Source organism: Gracilinanus agilis, chromosome 1 (genome assembly GCF_016433145.1).
Source record: "Gracilinanus agilis isolate LMUSP501 chromosome 1, AgileGrace, whole genome shotgun sequence".
Lineage (NCBI taxonomy): Eukaryota > Metazoa > Chordata > Mammalia > Didelphimorphia > Didelphidae > Gracilinanus > Gracilinanus agilis.
In genome coordinates, this window is record NC_058130.1 from 478,143,608 (window position 1) to 478,158,979 (window position 15,372).

A 15,372-nucleotide genomic window follows, 5' to 3' on the forward strand; every position below is an offset into this window, starting at 1 on the left:
GGTTCTGCTCCTTTCACTCCGCATTAATTCCTGGAAGTCTTTCCAGTTCACATGGAATTCCTTCAGCTCATTATTCCTTTTAGCACAATAGCATTTCATCAACAGCAGATACCACAATTTGTTCAGCCATTCCCCAGTCAAAGGGCATCCCCTCATTTTCCAATTTTTTGCCACCACAAAGTGTTCATATTGCCCTAATTTTTATAATATACATTAAAAAAACAAACAGAAGAAAGATTCTAATTGGACTGATCCTTGATGAAGGATTATTTTTTCAAGATCCTCCTAGAGAGGGATGGCTTCACCAAAGCGTCATCCATTGGGTGCACAGAGAAGGTAAAGGTTAGTTAGTTAGTCTGCATCAGTGAAGCGTGTAGTCAGGAGTCTTCCTGATTAGCAGAGAGTAAGTATGAGTCTATAGAACAGGTGAATGACCTCAACCTAGGGAGAAAATTCTCAATCATTATACAATATTTAGAAGTGGAAGAGATTAATAAGTGCTTGTTGATTGATGGCTTGACTCATTAATTGTCGGGACAAGAAAGAGCTAGGTACCTATGATGGAAAGGATGCTAGATTGAACCAGATCTATGTAGCTATGGCTGTACAGAATAGTTTGAAAAGTAGTTACTAGCCAGTTTTAGAGCTAGAAAAATTTATACATATTTATAACAACCTTTGTCTGGTATGTTATTTATAAATTTGTATGTACTCCTTTCCCTTGTGAATAAACTCTGAAAACCAATTCTTCTTGTCTGATGTAGAGACAAAGGATGGAAAGAGAGAGCAGAGGTCGAGACCCAGTATCCAATTACATTGACAGGTTCCAAGGTCTCAGGGAAAACATTTTCAAATTCGGGTAGACAAATAAGTTGTCTAAAGTCAGTAGACTTGGTGCCTTCAGTTAGGGTTTAGAGATCATGGAAATGTAAACATTAATCAATATTGATTCTTAGATGGAAGCTAAAGGTTAAAAAACAAATGAACATAGGCATACCCAAGAGGTAGGGCAAACCCCTATAGACTAGACTAACTAGAAAAATCTATGATATTAAAGGGAAAGTCTCCCCTTGATTGTTTCTGAGAAACTAGGTTTCCTAGGAATCTAATAAGACACAGTATGGATGAAGGCAGAGCCAGACTTTTTTTCAAAGGATTTTATTAATTAGAGAATGTTGTACCTTTGAACTACACTCCCCAGAATTCCTTCAGTTTTTATTTCCCAGAATTCATTTTGAACTCTGCATCAAATTTTGTGGTCACATTTTGTATATAGTTTGTTGTAAACACTTCCTCTTCTCTCTCTTTTTTTCCCTGCGTGCCAGGCTGAGGAAGATGGCTTTTTGCTCTAGTTTTTTTTATGTTAGTTATTATTAATAAATCTTATTAAATATAATACTTAGAATATTGGACATTAATTTTAAAATTCACAGGATAAAGCATAGAAAGAGCTGGAAAAGACTCCAGAGGCCTTGTCATATCTTAAAAATAGAGGTGTGCTTATCACCTCACACCTAGCAGATTGGCTAAAATGAAAGAAGGGGAGAGTAATGAATGCTGGAGGGGATGTGGCAAAATTGGGACATCAATGCATTGCTGGTGGAGTTGTGAAATGATACAACCATTCTGGCTGGCAATTTGGAACTATGCTCAAAGGGCTATAAAAAAATGCCTGCCCTTTGATCCAGCCATACCATTGCTGGGTTTGTACCCCAAAGAGATCATAAATAAACAGACTTGTATGAAAATATTTATAGCTGCGCTTTTTGTGGTGGCAAAAAACTGGAAAAGGAAGGTATGCCCTTCAATTGGGGAATGGCTGAACAAATTGTGGTATATGCTGGTGATGGAATACTATTGTGCTTAAAGGAATAATAAACTGGAGGAGTTCCAGGTGAACTGACTGAGGCAGAGTGAAAGGAGCAGAGCCAGAAGAACACTGTACACCGAGACTGATATACTGTGGTAAAATCGAATGCAATGGACTTCTGTACCAGCAACAATGCAATGACACAGGACAGTTCTGAAGGATTTATGGTAAAGAACGCTACCCACATTCAGAGGAAGGACTTCAGGAGAGGAAACACAGAAGAAAAACAACTGCTTGAACGCATGGGTTGGGGTGGACAGGATTGAGGATGTAGACTCGAAACTACCACACCAATGCAACTACCAACAATTTGGAAATAGGTCTTGATCAATGACACATGATAAAACCAGTGGAAATGTGCATCAGCATGGGTGAGGGGAGCGCGGGGGGGTGAAGGGGAAAGTAGGAGCATGAATCATGTAACCATGTTAAAATGAATATTAATAAATGTTAAAAAAATTAAAAAAAATAGAGGTGTGCAGAAAATCCAATTTATATATCTATCTATCTGTATATATATATATATATTCACCATATACATACACACTACATATTTATACAATATTCATTTCTTATTATGTACAGTATATTTTCATTGTTTTTTTTCATTTTTTCTCTAATGGAAATTTAGTTTCCTTTTTTTTTTTCATTATTTTCATTTTCATTCATTTTCATTATTTTTTTTATTTTCATTAATCTCAAATGGAAATTTCATTTCCTTTTTTTAAAAACATTATACTTAGGAGTGCATATGCTTCACCAGACTGCCAAAGGGGCCTTAACATGAAAAAGGTTAAGAACCTCTGACTTAGGGATTCACCAGGTTTGTGATCAATAGTCTTCATGCTCCTCTAGAAGCCATTTGGAGACCAGGACAATGAATATGAACTGAAAGTCATAGTTTTTCTATAAATCTGAAGGTTTTAAGAATCTGGTTTAACATCGCTGGGATGCTGAATCTTATTTTAAAGTTTCCAAAGCCATTTTATTATAGCCCCATTCACTTTGTAGCTCACATAAAACATGGTTGTGACTTGCTAGAACAATGGTATTTATTTCTGCCTTCTCATTCTCTGAAATAGCTATGTTAGAGTTCCCTCTGCTCTTGTAGCTCAAACTAGAGATGAGCTAGTGAAGAATTATTTCATCAGACAGTAAGTGAAATAATTGATCATTGGAAAGACAAGACTAGAGTGAAAACTTCTGAGAGCTTGCAGAATTTGAGGGTCTTTCTGAGATCCTTTATTTTCCCCTTAAGTTACTTGGGGTCTTCTTTTTCACAAATGCTAATTTAATGCCGATATGGGCTCATTCATTTTGGTTTCTTTTATTTTTATATCCAGGAAATTATCTTTTTTCCCCAGCTATGCAAGTCTTTGTGTAATATCCTGAAACATTTAATCTATGCTTCATATTGTGGGGTTGGCCATGCAGGGAAGCATATCAATAATTGAAATATCTACTTTCCAAAATAGGGCCCCGAAGTATAATTAGGTCATCAGCTACAGTGAATTGGCCATATTTACTGGAGAAAATAATAATATGTGTCTGGCCCATATTTACACTTTAAGAAAGCATTCTATGGCCGATTTCACTAGCATTTTGGAGAGAATATTTTTTCTTTGTTAAGGCTTCTGATGTTCCTATTCTAATCACATAGGCGAACTGTAAAATAGTTTTCAGTGTATCATCATTACATAGGGAAGTACATTTTAAGTTACATTATACTTTGCTCTGTTCTACTTCACATTTCAGGGCTGTAAATAGATGAGGAAACTTTTTCACATTGAGTTTTTTTGCTCTCAATTTTCATATTTTCTTGATATGGTTTTTATATTGACAAGACTCAACTGGTAAAAGCAATCTGAAAAAAAATTACACTTGCTAGTTGCTTAATCGAATTGTTCATAGGCATTTCTATGGAAGACTTAACTCTTTCAGTGCTCCAGGGCATTAGTGTTAAAGTTTGTAATCAATGGTACTCTAGTTTCCTTCTCTAGAGAGCTCTTAATTTCATTGTCCAGTACAGGATGTCTCTATTTCCTTCTCATGAGGAATTTGGTTCAATTAAAATTTGCTTTAAAATGGTTATTAATCACCTACTGTGCAAGCCAACAAGACTTGTGTTTGTGTGTGTGTGTGTGTGTGTGTGTGTGTGTGTGTGCGCGCACGTGTGTGTGGTATATGTGTAAATTTCATTGGCATGGGAAACTTCCAGTGTGGAAAATCTGTCTACTAAAGTTGCTTAGTTGCTCCTACATAATTTATTTATTTATTTTTTTGGGGGGGTGTGTTGCAAGATTTAATAATAAAGAATTTAATAATAAGATGTTAATAATAACATCTCAAAACCAGTAAGAAGGTGCATCATACACATTTATGTGACCAGTCAGTGGTTTTCTATTGGTCATTTGATTTGTAGATGTCAGTAAATTGGAGATTTCAGGAGCAAGAGGTGGATTAAAAACCTGTGGCAGGGGCACTGCTTTGAGGAGGGGAAGGAGATTTAGAACCTCACGAATGTGGTATTGATTTGCCAAAAATATGGAACGCTTCACGAATTTGCGTGTCATCCTTGCACAGGGGCCATGCTAATCTTCTCTGTATCGTTCCAGTTTTAGTACATGTGCTGCCAAAGCAAGCACATGCTCCTCCATAATTTAGAGGCTGTTCTGGGTTGCTGAGACATTAAGTGACTTGCCAAGGATGGTACAAATACTATATGTCAGAGGCAGGATTTCAATGCATGTTTTACTCCAAGGGTGGCCCTCTATTCACTACTCCAGTGGTTTCAAACTCAAAGAGAAATAGGGGACACTAATGGGGAACACAGCATATAACATGGTCAACCCTTTATTGTATTTTTATTAATTTTGTTAACTATTTCCCAATAACATTTTAATCTGGATTGGGTCACATTCAAGAGTATTAAAGGCCTTTGGGTTTTATCTTTATTGGTACATAATTCAACTTCTCCAGCATTATGGATTTAAAGACAAAAAAATAATGCATTTCTTTCCCTCAAAGGGCTTACCATCTAATAGAGATGGGGCTATAAGACACATGCATGAGTAAATATGATGCAAGGCAGAAAGTGATAAATCCAAAGGAGAGGGCCAGACAAATTGCTATTAAAAATACATGCCATTATGCCTAGGTTCTGTGATTTCCATGGTATAGAAACTCCCTCCACATTTATGTTCTAAACCATCTATGACTTAGTAGATAAATCTTAGACGTGAGAGGTAAGAAATCTGAGGATGAAAATCTTACCTTTGAGGGCAAAAATAAAATTCACCAATTTTTTTCTAAAGGAAATGGATATACAATGGGTTTTTTTACTTTGTTAATGAATAATTATGGGTTTTATCAAGTTGGCGTTCAGCTTGTGTTCTCTGATGCTATGGCAAAGAATTAATTACAAAATGGCCACACTACTGACTTCTCTCTAGTGGCATGGAAATAAGAGGAATCAATGAAATAAAATCTTCCCTCCTTTCCCCCATACATCCCCCCCAAAAAGAATTGATGGTCAGAGACTGAAGTTTAGGTCTAACTGTAACATAGTTGAATATAAATTAATTGAAGGCAGGAGCTGTTTTTTGCTATTATCTTTGGATTCCTAGTACCTAGCATGCAGCCTTACAAATGGGAGACAGTACATTTTTAAAAAAATGAATTGGAGTATGCTTTTAGGAAGAAAATTGCTGAAACTCCTGGATTTTCTACAAATTACTTTCCCTAGTTCTAGTTTGGATGCAACATTTTTATTGAAAGAAACAATTCTGAAATCTATTTTGCAAACTGACTAGGAAATGTAAACAGGGATGGAGGAAAATCAGTTCCTTACAGTAGGTTCAGTGTACCATTGGGAATGAAAATAGCTATTTTCATTTCTACAGTCTTTTCCAGGACACTAGCATGATTGGAAACCTGGAATGAGAAGGGAAGTGGCACCAGTGAAAAGAGGAAGGATGATGAATTAAGCTCATAGATAGGTTCCAGGTCTGTGGAACAAGAAAAGGAAAGGGAGAGAAGGCATAGTAATCATCAGCTCTACAGATAGACAAGATGATAATGTGTATGCTAATCTCTACAGACTAAATACAAAGTATTATTCACATCGCATGAAATGACATGGATCTCAATAAAAAGCAAAGACTCATAAATACTAGAGTATAGATAATTAGAAGCAAATAATGCCTGAATGCTATGAATTTGCATCCAATTTCCAGGTTTAGTGTTGCTATGGCTGGATTGATAGGAAAAGCATAAAGAGAGAGGTTGGGCAGGCTTGATTGATACTCACTCCTTCTCTCTTTGGATGAACCAGTACCATAGTGTAGTACTCTATACAGAGAGCAGGGGTTGGATTTCCTAGGACCAAGCCCTTCTTCAGATATCTCCTGGGTAACCCTGGGCAAGTCACTTACCCTCCATATGCTACAGGCAGCTCCCTGGTATTTATAAATTGCTGTAAGTTTAGGAGGTTTTCTTTGCTGAAGAAATCTCATTATCTCATTTCTTTCCATAATTAAACACTCTATGTTCCATGGGGTATGTAAGGAAGCAGTATAGAAACAGTGATGTGGGGTGATTACTAGGCTTCTAGTGGGGAGAGCTTTATTCAAGTTCAAACCCTATGGCTTTTTGGCTTATGACTTATGGCAAGTAATCTTAATTAACTCTCTTGGTCTTAACTGATTTCTCTATAAAATGAGAAAGTTTTACTTGTGATATCAAATGAGTCTTTCAGCTCTAAAGGTCTCTGATCTCTGCCTGGTATTGAGAGCTGCTCAGGTAAGACTAGGTTGCAGGAGAGGAGAAATAATTATTGGGACTGTAATAGGCAAATTTATAGATTAAGGTAGGCACCAGGCTTATCAGGGAAGGCTGGAGAATTCTAAATGGAATGAGGAAAGAGGAAGCTCTTGGGTTTGGACTCCATGTTGGGAGCTGAGTGCAGTTAGAGACTGGATCAACTGCCTCAGTGGAGAACTCAGAGAAGAGTGGATTTGTCTCCTTCAAGAAATCGTCTATTCTGAGAGGAAGTGCAGGTTGAGCATTGGTACAGCTCTGGAGGGTGGACCTCAGACTGCTCTAGCTCCTTGCCTTCTTTACTCTGTGGATTTATTTTGCTGTGGACCTGTGTTCCTGGAAACTCTTGATCTTCATGGGAACAGAAGAGGACCCAGTTGTGAGGCATTTACTTTCTTCCACCTGGCCCAGCTGAATCCTGATAGCCTGTGGTAGTTGAGAGAAGATTGACCCATTTTACCAATCCCTGAAGTCTGTCCATAGTATCCTAATATAGAGAGACTTTTCCCTTTCCTCCAATCTATCACCCTTCTTAATAAACTATATTTGTTTACTTCCTGTTTCCATCCTTTAACTCCAATAAGAACCCAGAGGGTATATTACATACCCATGTCTTTTCTCCAGTTTGTGGATGACCAGTGACTGCCCAACGCCATTCCTCCATTTAGGGTTGTTACCCACCTCTAGGTTATTACCTTACCTTAAGGGTTGGGTTAATGAATGATAGTTGGTGAATATACACCTACTGGTTTCCCCATAGATTTTATTTCCCTTACAGGACCAAGACCTTGTCTGGAATTGAGTGGGTAAGCCACATTAGGTGAGTCCTCCCCTCCAGAAAGGAGTTCTATTAACTCTCAGATTACAGTAACAATTGAGGGTCTTAACCATGGAGAAAATACATGACTTGGAGAAGAGTTAGCCCTATATCTTCTCTTCCCATCACCTGTACTTTGTAAGAGTTAAATTGATGTGCAATACTTGAAGTATTATATATATATATATACATATATATATATATATGTCTATAGTTTATCATCTGACAAAATAGAACCATGTGACTAAGTTTTTCTACCTGCTGAAAATGCCCGCTCCACCAAAGCCACCAACAGTAAGGAAAAAAAGAGGGTTAGACATGGAACTCCATCCAATTTATGCCCTGTCTACGTCAGCATGTGATGACAGGAAGAGAGTGGGGTTCTGGGAATCGTAGTTTTTAGGGTAACAGATTCTAATTACATAACTTTCACTGGCAAATACAACATTTTTGATAATCTGGGTTCCAATATGTTTTTTCCAGTTTTCTGAGAGAAGAAATGCAATAGGTTTGCTAGAAGTCTCACTGACAGTGTTGTCACTGGATGATTGTATAAGAGGATGGGAACTTATTTCATTTTCCTCTTTGGTTTTCCCAGCTTCTATATTTGTAGCTAACACTCTTTATAGAGCATAAACACAGAAAAGAATATATATGATATAAAAATGTAAGGAATTTAATTAAGGTTTTTACTAAATATGTGAGAATTCTAAATTAATATTGTGGTCGCTGATTTAAAAATATTATAGCTCAAGCCAAAATGACTTTTAGTAGCTTTATTTACAAAGGGTTGGAAAGAGTGAAAGTAGAGAAATGTAAGAAAAAGGTAGAGAAGACGTCTAGCCTGTCATACTAAATGGTGCTCTGGTGCCCAGCTCAGCTCAGCAGGGCTTGTTAACCCTTGACCAGAGGACCCTATGTTCCACTCACTCGACTTCTTCCAAGAGGGGAAGAACTCTCCAGAACCAATCTCTCCAGAAGCCAGGAAAGGAAGGCCAGCTACTCACTCATCCAAGGAGAAGATCCAGGAGCAGTCTTCCCAGAAGCAGTCCAAGAGCCAAAGTCCCGGTCTAAGCCTACTCACCAGGAGAAGATCCAAGCTGAAGATCAAAGGAGCAGTCCCAAAAGCCAAGGTCACCTTGAAGAGGCAAGTCACTAGCTGAAGCTCCAAGTTTAAGATTCAGGCCTTGGTCAGGAAGTTCAGGACTTTTTATAGTCCTGTTTCCACATCACTTCCTCTTTCTTCCTCCACTTTATGGGAACCAATTACAGTCTTTAAATTTGCCTAACACTGCCCAGGGGCAGGGCAGTCACCTTTAGGGTTATCACCTCTCATCCTTTAAGGGTGTAAACTCTTATCAAAGGATTCACAAGCTTCTGACTGATTGAGTTAAAAGGCTGGAACTCTCCAGGTAAGTGACTTGTGAACCCCCTTACTTAGTGTTTAGTAGGGGTGTTTAAGTTTTTGGTTGATTAACTCAAAATAGACAAAGAGAATAAAGAATTTCTTTTCACAACAATACATATGTGTGTATATGTATATATGTATATATATATGCATATATATATAAAATGACACATTAAGGAAATCCATGAATTATTTTGAAAACTTCAGTGGAAAGTTTCTGAAATGAGCAAGTTATTCATGTTAAAGCTGGAGCAATTATTATGTGGGAAAAAGAGGTGCCAGGGAAGGTGCAGGAGAGGTGGCTTCACATGTGGCTGGTCCTGTAAGTGGATAAAAATGAGGATGCACTAAGCGAGACATTGAGAAAAGGTATCAGTATGCTGAAAACATGTTGGCTGACCAAAAGGGCTCACATAATTTGACAAGAGCTTAATATTGCCCATGGTCTCTAAACAGCATGAGAGAACTACCAAGTTGGAAGGAGTTTTTAAAATATTCAACCCAATCCTTATCCTAAATTCAAATCCCTTCTGAAATCTGTAAGACGTGGACATCAAGGTTTTATTTGAATGTTGCTAGTAATAGGAAATTCACTGCAGTTTAAGACTGACCATTTCTTCTTGGGACAGTTCTAATTGTTAATAAGTCCTTTCCTCTATTGAGATATATTCTGCTTCTGTATAATTTCCATATATTGGTTTTTGCACTGTGATTTAACGTACTGGAAAAAGCCTAGATCTGGAGTTCAAAGACCTAGATTCAAATTCTGTCTCTGACGCATTAGCTGAGGAGCACCCATTCAAATTCAATGAGCTATTTTTGTCAATTGACCATGAACTTTAATTTAATACATTGGGTCTAAGAGTGCACATGTTTTTCTTTTTCTTTTTTCATTAAGAATCCTTTAGCATTTCTTAAGAACAGACATGGTTTTAAATTCTGGGCAAGTAAAATTAATCTTGAAGCATGATAATATCATAATTGATTCATAATTCTAATGTAAAGTATTTCATATGATTTTTCATATTTTAGAAAAGGAATCATCTAGCTCATCTGTTTTTTTCTAAAAAAGCATGAAGCCCTTTGTCAGCTTTTTCTTTTATTAATTCTGATGGTATCTTTTAAAGGTTAATAGCAAGGAATATCTTCTTCCCACAACTGCAAGGGCTTGGATACGGAATCAAATGCCTAAGTTGTATTGTTCACAGCAGAGTTTTTGGATTAAGGAGTGATAGTGGTATTTTTCTTGGTAATAGAGCTCATCAATAATAGAAGCCACTTGTTTTCCTGATGCAAAAATAGCCTCTCATTCCTTAAAGATAATGGGAAGGATATTGGCACTCATACCTGGGATAGTTAAATAAACACACTAAGCCAGTGGTCCAGTGAAATACAGGTCAGTTGGGCTTATTGTCTCATTTTAAACTTTATGAAATGGATTTAAGCTCACAAAGGGGTGATTCATTTCACTTTCAGAAGGCCTTCTTTACACCTATCAATTGGAGGAGACTGAGATGGCGATAAAAAGCATCTGTTAGAAAGAGAAGCTTGTGAATTCATTTTCTCACTTGGCTATAGAATGGCCTCTGCTGACACATTTTATACTTGGCAGTCATGAGTCACAAAAGCCTGAGATTAAAATGAATAATAATTGAATTGGAAATATTGTCTCACTGCAGCAGGCTCTTCTAAGGACTCAAGTGCATTTAGAAGGATGTATCTAGAGGTACATTGTTCGTGTTCTAGTTGGAAACTGATTGTTTTCTCTGTTTCAGGTATCTAAAGAACCTGGTTTGTCCCTTTTCAGTGAATATAGAGCTTATTAAAGGAACCTACAGAAGGGAAGACAATGTCTCTATTAACACAATAACCAGAATGAAGACAGAACTTATATTCCGGGTTTTGAATAATTACCAATCACCAGATGAGCTTCAGCATTGTTTTAATGAGTGACTATTAGGAATATTAATAATAGTTTGCATTCATTTAGTATTTGACACCCTTCTGACCCTTATAAAAGTACTATGATATAAGCAGTAAAAACATAATTACCTTCTTTTTACAGAGAGGGGAGGCTGAGTCTCAGAGAGATTAAATGATTTGCTCAAGATAGCATAATTACAAAAGTGGTAAAGTAAGGACTTGAATCCTAAAGGAATGTCCTAGTGGTAAAAGAATTGAGTCATTGTGGATTTGCTCTGTTTTTAATTAGGTGGTTATAAGAGAGAAGTGGGTGTCGCTAGCAATAGTAATGCCAATAAAAGGGAGACTGTTGAAAGATTCTCAATAATGCCCAGAATAAAAGAGAAGGAAGATCAGAAGGAAACACAATCAGGACAACTTTGAAAAGATGTTTAATATATACTTACGTGATGAAAGAGAGATTCACATTAATTTACAAACTTGGGTGTTTTTTTTTCCTGTTCTGCATATGGAAATGTACTCTCTCTTTTTTGGTGTTTATAATTAAAAAATTTTAAAAATATAACTAGCTATGGAATCAATGTCAAAGGAACTGAAATTTAGAGGTTTAAATTTTATCTGGGATACTTATTACTTATGTGACAGTGGTCCAGTCACTTCACCTTCCCTGGGTTTCAGTTTTCTCATCTGTAAATGAAGGGGTTGGATTAGATGGGCTCTGAAGTCCCTTCTAGACCCAAATCTATCATCTTATGCCTTCAAGTCGAAGGCTCTTTATACTTCAATACACTGCTATTTTAATTGCGTTTGGCATATTGCCTCAAGTCTTATAAAACTCTAAAGTGCTCTAATCATTGGATTTCTGGTGATGTCCACAAAATTCACTAATAGCAAATGAAGTGTTTTAACTTTTCATTATTGAACCAATGTCACTGCAGTATTGACTCTGTAACACCCAGATGTTAAGTCAAGCATGAAGATGAATAATCTAGGATTTTATATACCATGGAATTTTTAAAGTAAAGTTTTACGCTAAAACTCCAAAGGACCCATATAATTGACATGCACCTACACTACACTGTGGGCAGCCCCTCCTACAGTGGCAAGAATGGCGACATTCTCTTTAAAGAATGGCTGGCTCTGTATTATAACTATAAGGTACATTTCAGAAGTGCATTTAACAAATTAAATAAAAAACAAATTAAAAGTTTTGTCATATCATTCTCTTTTTTCCTTCTCCAAAAGGCAAAATTATCTGTAGTTGATTATTTGTGAAACAAGTAGAATTTGCCCTCACAAAATGGCAATTTAAGAATGTACATTTCTTAAATTTTCCTCTGAAAGCAACTGAATTAAATAAAAAAACTTGTTAAATACTTAATATGTACAAGACACTATATTAGACACTGAGAATGCAAAAAGAAATTGAAAACAGACTCTGCCTTCAAAGAGCTTAGATGTATTAGAGGTGGGGACAGGGGGAAGTTGTAATGTTTATGTGCACAGAGGAGGGAAAACAGTAATGAATAGCTGGGGGGAACCAAGAAAGGCTTTCTCTAGGAGGTGGAACCTGATATGAATCTTCCAGGAAGCTAAGGACTTGAGGAGATAGAGGTGAAAAAAGTATGCATTTTAGACAAAGGGGACAGTCTGCAAAGGGATGGAGGCAGTATAGAGTATGACAAATTAATAGAACAGCAAGTGGACCAGTTTAGCTTGAAAATAAAATGTATGAAAGTTACAAATGTGCAAGATTTCTGGAATGATTGATCTGAGACAATTTAGAAAGGGCTTTCAATGATAGCCAGATGAGTTTGTAAATTTTATCTTAAAAACAGTAGGGGGCCATTAAAGTTGTTTGGGCAGAGAAATAATGTGGTCAGACTTGTGCTCCAGGAAGACTATTTGGCTATGTGGCAGATGGATTGGCTAGAGGAGACACTAGAAATAGTAGTAATAATGATGATGATAATGATAATTGTAATAGCTGGCATTTATACAGTGCTTTAAGGTTTGTAAAACATGTTACAAATATGATCTAATTTTATACTTGTAATAACCTTGGGACATAAGGGCTGTGAATATTCTTATTTTACAGCTGAGGAAACCAAGGCAGACAGAGGTTAAATGATTTGCCCAGGGTCACACAGCTGGGAGGGTCTGAGGCTGGATTTGAACTCAGATCTTCCTAACCCTAGGAAATTATGGGAAAACTAATGAGGAGTTTGTTAATAATCATCATCATTATGATCATGATATGAACATATGATTATGATATGAACATTTAGATAATGTTTTAAGGTTTGCATAGTGTTTTACATATATAATATGGGTCACCATTCAAGCAAATTATGGTGAAGGACTGAACTAGAGTGGTGATGATGTCAATGGAGAGAAGAGAATAGAAGTAACAGAGTGGAGAGCAAATTAACAAGACATAGTAACTTTTTTTTTAAGAAAATTTTATTTATTTTACTAAGAATATTTTTCTATGGTTACATAATTCATGTTCTTCCCCTCCCCTCCTCCTATAGACAATGAGCAATTCCACTGGGTTTTCATGTGTCATTGATCAAGACCTATTTCCATATTATTAATATTTGCATTAGGGTGATCATTTAGAGTCTACATCCCCAGTCATATCCCATTGAACCATGTGATCAAGCAGTTGTTTTTCTTTTGTGTTTCTAAGGACATGGTGACATTAAATATATGAGGGCAAGGGAGAGAGGAGAGTCAGGAATGACTACCAAGTTTTGAACCTGAGTGACTAGGAAGTAGGTGATATACTCAAAAGAAATAGAGATATTTGGAAGAGGGGAAACTGTAGAGGGGGAGAAAAATAGTGTTATTTAAAAAGTGTTGAGTTTGAGGTATCGATAGGACTTTATAGAAGAGATCTCTTACAAGCAATCTGATGTGTGGGTCTAGAGTTCTGGAGAGACACCACTGATGAATATATAAATTTGGTAGTCAATGGCACAGAGATGATAATTGAGCCTACTAGAGCGGATGAGATCATCAAGAGAGAAGATGAAGGGACCCCAAATACTCTCTTGGGGAGCACCTACAAACAGGGACTAAAGTTAAACGATCAAGAAAATGAGACCACGGAAGAAAGATCAGATGGGTACTCTACCTGGTCCCTGTCTGATTATTCTCATATACCTATAATGTGCTGATCTTTAAAAAGTTCATGAGCTGATGACCTCATATCAGAATTGCTGTCCTGTGGTTCTGAATGCTATTTGAAAAATGTAACAGAGTTGCTAGGAAAACTTGGGGAAGTTCATAGTAAGTTAGTCTGATGGGAAAAGAAATCCCCTCAATGCATGTGCAAATGAAAAGCAATGCCACTAAGTTGCTTTATTTTATATATGTATATGTACATATACATATATATATAATGCAACTGTAATTACCTTATAGCTCACATACCCCACAGAGAGGGACTCAACTGTTAAGTGAGAATAGAAAGTTTAGACTTGTTATTTTTACTTTTATGTTGATAACTTATTTTCATTCATTTTTTGTTAACATTGTTATGAATTTCTCATCCCTGGATAGCAAAAGTAAAGTTTTAACTTCATTTAGTTTCAATGAAAGAAACATTAAAATTGGACCACTCTGGGCATGGATATGTATTGAATTTCCTTCCCATGAGAGTGCAAATAGTTTAATTATTGACAGTGACTTCTTTCTCAAGGCTCTAGATGTTGTAACACTCTGGGTAATGCTTATGGGGGAAAGAATTTATCTGAAAAAAAAATGATCTGATTGGTCTAAGTTGACCACATACTCAATATGACTCAGCAGCATGATACATTCATCAAGGGGGGAAATTTTTTATTGACCTTAGGCTGTATTGAGAGGCAGAGTTTCCAGGAGTAGGAAGGTGGTAGTTCTGTCATAATCTGCTCTGGTAGGAGGAGCACATTGGGAGTAGTGTGCTCAGTTATGGGTACCACACTTTTGGAAGGCTATTAAGCTAGAGTTTGTCTAGAAGAGAGAAACAAGGATGGTGAAGGATCTTGAGTTTATATTATATGGGAAAGTTTAGCCTGAAGAAAAGATGAACGGAGGGGAACACTTTATGTGACTTCAAGAATTCAAAGGGCCATTACAGAGAAGGAACAGACTTATTCTGCTTGGCTCTAGAGGGCAGAACTAGGAATGAGGGTTAGAAATGTCAAAAAAAAAAAAAAGCAAATGTAAGTTCAGTTTAGGGAAAATGCCTCATAATGATTAGAGTTTCCCCAATTTAACACTTGGAAGTCTCCTAAGATAGACTCCCAGAAAGCTACCATAGGTTCAAAGGCTTTTGAGCATTATTATATGTTCAAAATTATGGCTTGTGAGCTGTCACTGAAGACCAAGCATAGGATACATTAATCAAAAGCACAATTCATTTACATAGGTCAGTAAATTAAGTGACAATCAACAATCATTGATTAAGGATCTGTTATGTGTTAGGCACTGTGCTAGGCAATGGGGCTACAATACATTATATATATGCATATAAATATATATAAATTA

The 15,372-nt window shown here is 36.6% G+C and overlaps 1 protein-coding gene and 1 non-coding gene across 2 annotated transcripts in view; both read right to left on the reverse strand.

The window, feature by feature from the left end:
• RALYL (RALY RNA binding protein like) overlaps nt 1–15,372 on the reverse strand; it is a 572,389-nt gene that overhangs the window by 52,432 nt on the left and 504,585 nt on the right. The gene's annotated exons all lie outside the window — the stretch shown is intronic.
• LOC123232641 lies at nt 4,409–4,515 on the reverse strand. The gene has a single exon (XR_006505170.1). It is a non-coding gene; the product is annotated as a U6 spliceosomal RNA (small nuclear RNA).